Genomic DNA, 6,165 nt, shown 5'->3' with positions numbered 1-6,165 from the left:
ATGACCTTATTTGGACATCCGTTACACTCCCACCAAATCACTTATGATTTCTCTATAGTAAACGAATTGTATTGTGTAACAATTAAACTATAACCATGAAATATCAACTAACCCATGGAATGATAGAGAGTAAATAAATAAGCAGAACATCATTAATCTCCATCAATCTGCTTCCAAGAGGGTGACTTTCTTCTGAATTGGAAGCTCCAGGTAATTAGGCTTAGATGAACATTTACCTTTCTCATCCAGGGTAGAGTCACTCATTAACAGCTTCACCTTTCTCACTCTGCCATCATCTCCTGGGTACACTTCTATCACCTTGGCCAGTTTCCACATGTTACGTAGTTCTGACCCAGAGAGAGTTGTCATGAAACAGCAGTCTTTTCCTCATAGTTTCATTATTTCTGTGATACAATAGTTCAAATTATCATAGAAGTACTGGGATAAAAGTTTAAAGTTCAAATATAAACACTGATGTCTACGATAGCAATCAAAATAGAGTAAATCAGCTTTTGATTTGGCGCTTAAAAATAACGCATTTATCGATTACATTGTTTCGCCACAAGGTGGCAACAAGTGACTGTTTAAAAATGTATTTGTTATTGAATCATTTATTAAATAGAATGTAGTACTGTATGATGCTTCTAAAATAAGTCAGAAAAATTTGATGAATTGTTTTTGTAAATATGACTCATCTTATACATCATGTACAGTCTGTATAAGTGTATGATTTAACTTTTCCCCATGGTCTAGTGTAAAAAATAAATAAAAATAAAATAAAATTCACAATATCGAATCGCAATACTTGTAGAATCGCAATTCTTAAAAAAATCGCAATACATATTGTATCGGCATCCAAGTATTGTGATAATATCGAATCGAGAGATAGGTGTATCGTCCCAGCCCTAATATCCATTACCTTGGCATTCCTGTGATTCTTGCTCCATTTCTGTCTCTGCTGAAGATTTAAAAGATACCTTGCTATTGGATAAATATTGCACCCTACACCATCGTTTACAGAGATAAAGATCTTCTTTAATAAACTCTTCAGGGGGTGGTTCAATAATCGTAGACTTCATAGTCAGGATGTGATTCGGTGTAAGAGGCTCTGGACCCAATGGGTCGTTCAGATGTTCAACAGTCAAGGGCCGACTATTCACAAAAGCCATAACTTCATATAACAAAGTTTGCAGGGAGGTGCTATCTAGTCTTCTACAAGACTGATCAAGAACAGCAGTCAAGACATTTCTTACTCTGCATGTCTGTCTTTCCCAGACACCACCCATATGACTTGCAAACGGGACGTTCAATTTGAACTCACATCCTAATTTCTTCAACTGCTCTTGATCCATTGCTTCTATCGCATTCATAAACTCTCGGCTTGCACCAACAAAGTTTGTGCCTTGATCACATCAAATTTGGTGAACAGTTCCACGAATAGCAATGAAGGAACACAGGGCATTAATAAATGCATCAGTAGATAAGTCATCAACCATTTCAATGTGTATGTCCCTGGAACACATGCAAGTTAACAACAATCCATAATATTTAAGTTCTCTTCTACCATTTGTGACATAGAATGGTCCAAAACAATCCATCCCACAAAACAGAGCCATCTGCATGCAATCTTCCCCCACAGGGAGATCTTCCATTTTTTTGTTCTTCTGTACACCTTCTGAATTTCCTGCATTTCAAGGATTTATAGATATGAGAAGAGACTGCACTACTGCATCCTAATATCCATATGGCATTGGACTGGAGTTCATTCACAGTCATTCCTTGTCCTTGATGTTGAACTTTTTCATGATAATGTTTAATTAGTAATTCCGAGAAAAAAAAACATTTCTTGGAAGAATGGCTGGATGTTTTACATGTGGATGGAGAGTTGCATGTGCCAGGCGACCTCCAACTCGAAGTATACCTTGACCATCCAGAAAGGGTCTCAACTTATACAACTTGCCTGCCTTGTCTTGAGTGTCAGATGCTTTCTGTTTCTTGAGACTCTGCATCTCTTTGGAGAAGGTGGTTTCTTGAACCATTATAATAATAAGAGTTCTGCCTCTCTCCTTTCTTCTAGGCTTGCTACTTCAGATGATCTAGATTCAAGACCTTTGGCTTCTTTCTTCGTTTGAGTCTGGCAATAGCCTTTACCATCCTGGTCCAATCAGAGAATTTACAAAGGTGATGCAACAATGATCTTTCTTCGGTTGCTTGGGTACTAAGAACTTGAACCTTGTGAAGTTCTGGATCATTATTCGTGAGTACATCTTCCACCTTAAGGTTGACAGAAGTTTGTGGAGCTGGCATAACTTGTCTGACAATGACCTGGTGACTCATTCCATAGACATCTCCATAGTCAACGTATGGATTACCATAACCGATTACACTCCAGCCCAGATCATTTCTCTTTGCAAAGGGCTGATTTCCTTAACTGGCCACCACCTCTCTTTGGAGAAGAGCCTGAGGACAGTTGTAATCAATTAATAAACCAACATCACACCTCTGTCGAGGAGGAAGCTTGTCTGCGATATGTTCAAGATGAGGCCATACTCTTGCTGTCTCTGGTGTAGGAAAATTATCTTCACTTGCAGGAACAAACTCTCTTGAGTAGGTTGTTGGCAGAGGAATTCTACTCTGTGAATAAAATCCTCTAATCTGCAAACCAGTCAACTTAAAACAAGGTACAACTGTTCCCTTTCGAAAGGGAACTCTACACTACGTCAGAATGACGCTATGGGGAACGCCTCAGGCGTGACAGGTGTCTGAAATAAATATCAACTCACGTCAATCATGTTGACCGGCGACAGCCCGTGCATCATCAGCTTGAATGATGAGCGCGCGACCTGGATGTATAAAGGGGAGCCTTGCACACATGACAACATCTTTTCGTCTTCAGGGACTGTTTGTCTGTTTTGAGAATATCGCTGAAGCGTGCGGGAGGCTCTCGAGAGAGCCTCTTGTGCAAACTGTGAGCGTTTTTCATTTAAAGATGCTCCGCTCTCGTCGGACCCTTTTCTCGAGGGAGGAGGGTTCAGCATCTGCGTGGTGCACGCGATTTGTGAAACAATACTGTTTGGGTACGAGGCGTTCACAGCAGTTCCTGAGGGTGCTGACAGTGTTCATTAAGAAATATCTCGGCGCGCGTGCAAAGAAAAAATCCGTGCGCTGTCGGATGTTTCAACCTCGCACCTGTTGACTTTCTTCTCGAGGGATGAAAGCCAAATATATTTTAACGGCTCGTTCTCGCGCTTGCCGAGGCAGTGTGTAGATTACGAGAACGTATAAATATTAAAACAGTATTGTCTGGTGATTATGGCTGCATTTAATTCTATGAATTAAAATGATGGAATATTTAGTAATTCAGCCTATCATCCAGATCGCGTTATCCAGTGTTTTTGGCTGCATTTTAATTTAGGAATTAAAATGATGAGCAGCGAACAAAAAGAGCAGGTGTAACTCTGGTCTTTTTGTAAAATGTGAAATTAACATATTTCTGTTTCTTTCAGACCACGTCTCCTGTTTTAGAGTCTGGGGCAAAATGTTTTGGGTAAGAAAATCTTTAGATTTACTTTTTCGATGGTCAGGTAGTAGGTCTTAACAGGCCTCCTTGACCATACAGTCCCCATTTTGCAACCGGACAGCGCTTGGGCCTCCCTGAGGTGAGCTCCCAGGAATTAACTGTCAAGGAGTAATGTGGTTATCAGGTCATAGGCCTCACTAGGCCTTCCTGAAAATGAGCTCCCACATACTGTGGTTGAATGAGCTCCCACATTCTGTGGTTATCAAGTTATAGGCCTCACCAGGCCTTCTTGAATATGGGCTCCCACATACTGTGGTTATCAGGTCATAGGCCTCACAAGGCCTTCCTGAGTGTGAGCTCCCACATACTGTGGTTGAATATGAGCTCCCACATTCTGTGGTTATCAAGTTATAGGCCTCACCAGGCCTTCTTGAATATGGGCTCCCACATACTGTGGTTATCAGGTCATAGGCCTCACAAGGCCTTCCTGAGTATGAGCTCCCACATACTGTGGTTGAATATGAGCTCCCACATACTGTAGTCGCCAGGTTATAGGCCTTACCAGGCCTTCCTGGTTATGAGCCTCCATATGTCAGGTTACAGGCCTCACCAGGCCTTCCTGAATGTGAGCTCCCACATACTGTGGTCATCAGGTTACAGGCCTCATCCGGCCTTCCTGGTTATGAGCTCCCACATACTGTGGTTGGATGAGCTCCCACATACTGTGGTTATCAAGTTATAGGCCTCACCAGGCCTTCTTGAATATGAGCTCCCACATACTGTGGTTATCAGGTCATAGGCCTCACTAGGCCTTCCTGAGTATGAGCTCCCACATACTGTGGTTGAATATGAGCTCCCACATACTGTAGTCGCCAGGTTATAGGCCTCACCAGGCCTTCCTGGTTATGAGCTTCCACATGTCAGGTTACAGGCCTCACTGGCCTTCCTGAATGTGAGCTCCCACATACTGTGGTCGCCAGGTTACAGGCCTTACTAGGCCTTCCTGAATATGAGCTCCCACATACTGTGGTCACCAGGTTACAGGCCTCACCGGCCTTCCTGGTGATGGGCTTCTACATGTCAGGTTACAGGCCCATCCGGCCTTCCTGAATGTGAGCTCCCACATACTGTGGCCGCCAGGTTACAGGCCTCACCCGGCCTTCCTGAGTATGAGCTCCCACACACCGTGGTCGCAGGTCTTCCTAGTTATGAGCTTCCTCATGTCAGGTTATAGGCCTCATCCGGCTTTCCTGAATGTGAGTTCCCACATACTGTGGTCACCAGGTTTCAGGCCTCATAGGCATTCCTGAGTATGAGCTCCCACATGCTGTGGTCGCCAGGTTTCAGGCCTCTCTGCCTTCCTGAGTGTTAAGCTCCCACATTCAGTGGTCACCAGGCTTCAGGCCTCCTAGGCCTTCCTGGTTATGAGTTTTCACATGTCAGGTTACAGGCCTCACCAGGCCTTCCTGGATGTGAACTCCCACGCACTGTGGTCGCTAGGGTATAGGACTCACTGGTTGTGAGCGTCCACATGTCAGGATGCAGGCCTCATCAGGCCTTCCTGAATGTGAGCTCCCACGCATTGTGACTATCAGGTTACAGGCCTCGTCTGGCCTCCTGATCATTGGTTCCCACACGCTGTGGTTCCCAGGTTACAGGCCTCACCGGCCTTCCTGGATACAAGCTCCCACATTCTGTGGTCGTCAGGTCACAGGCCTCAGCGGCCTTCCTGAGTATGAGCTCCCACATGCTGTGGTCGCCAGGTTAGAGGCCTCACCAGGCCTTCCTGGATTCAGAATGGATAAGTACATGCACTTTCGTTTCATGCACTTTCTAAAATCCATATTTATGGTAAGGGTTATGCGCTGTACGCTTCGTTCCCTTTTTTATGTGTGGTTCAGACTCCGGTTCTTCACCTTGGGTCCCACTCTAGATGCGTCTTCTGTCGCAATGTTTTACGACAGGCGCTTCCCTTTCAGGCTATCTCCCACATTTTGTGGTTACAGGCCTCATTAGGCCTTTCTGAAGGTAGCCCCACATTGTGTGGCTGTCAGGTTACAGGCCTCTCAGGCCTTCCTGAATACGAGCTCCCACTTACTGTGGTCACCAGGTCTCAGGCCTCACAGGCCTTCCTGAGTATGAGCTCCCACATACTGTGGTCGCCAGGTTAGAGGCCTTACCAGGCCTTCCTGGATTTGGACTGGCCAAGTACACGCACTTTCGTTTCGTGTACCTTCTAAAATCCATATTTATGGTAAGGGTTATGCGCTGTATGCTTCATTCCCTTTTTTATGTGGCTCAGACTCCGGTTCTTCACCTTGGGTCCCACTCTAGATGCGTCTTCTGTCGCAATGTTTTACGACAGGCGCTTCCCTTTCAGGCTATCTCCCACATTCTGTGGTTACAGGCCTCATTAGGCCTTTCTGAAGGTAGCCCCACATTGTGTGGCTGTCAGGTTACAGGCCTCTCCGGCCTTCCTGAATACAAGCTCCCACTTACTGTGGTCGCCAGGTCTCAGGCCTCACAGGCCTTCCTGAGTATGAGCTCCCACATACTGTGGTCGCCAGGTTAGAGGCCTCACCAGGCCTTCCTGGATTTAGAATGGCTAAGTACACGCACTTTCGTTTCGTGTACTTTCTAAAATC

This window comes from Squalius cephalus (genome assembly GCF_949319135.1).
Source record: "Squalius cephalus genome assembly, chromosome: 2".
NCBI lineage: Eukaryota > Metazoa > Chordata > Actinopteri > Cypriniformes > Leuciscidae > Squalius > Squalius cephalus.
Note: the sequence above shows the minus strand (reverse complement) of the source record.